General features: G+C 56.1%; 1 protein-coding gene across 1 annotated transcript in view; it reads left to right on the forward strand.

The window, feature by feature from the left end:
• frg1 (FSHD region gene 1) overlaps positions 1 to 214 on the forward strand; it is a 21,363-nt gene that overhangs the window by 666 nt on the left and 20,483 nt on the right. The gene's annotated exons all lie outside the window — the stretch shown is intronic.

The following is a 214-nucleotide window of genomic DNA, read 5'->3' on the forward strand; positions in this document are numbered from 1 at the left end:
TCCACTGTGTGCGGCTTGAACTGTGAGTCCTCCAGTCCACTGTGTGCCGCTCTAACTGTATGAGTCCTCCAGTCCACTGTGTGCCGCTCTAACTGTATGAGTCCTCCAGTCCACTGTGTGCCGCTCTAACTGTATGAGTCCTCCAGTCCACTGTGTGCGGCTCTAACTGTGAGTCCTCCAGTCCAGCGTGTGCGGCTCTAACGGTGTGAGTCCT

The sequence above is a fragment of the Rhincodon typus genome, chromosome 1 (assembly GCF_021869965.1).
Source record: "Rhincodon typus isolate 14 chromosome 1, sRhiTyp1.1, whole genome shotgun sequence".
NCBI lineage: Eukaryota > Metazoa > Chordata > Chondrichthyes > Orectolobiformes > Rhincodontidae > Rhincodon > Rhincodon typus.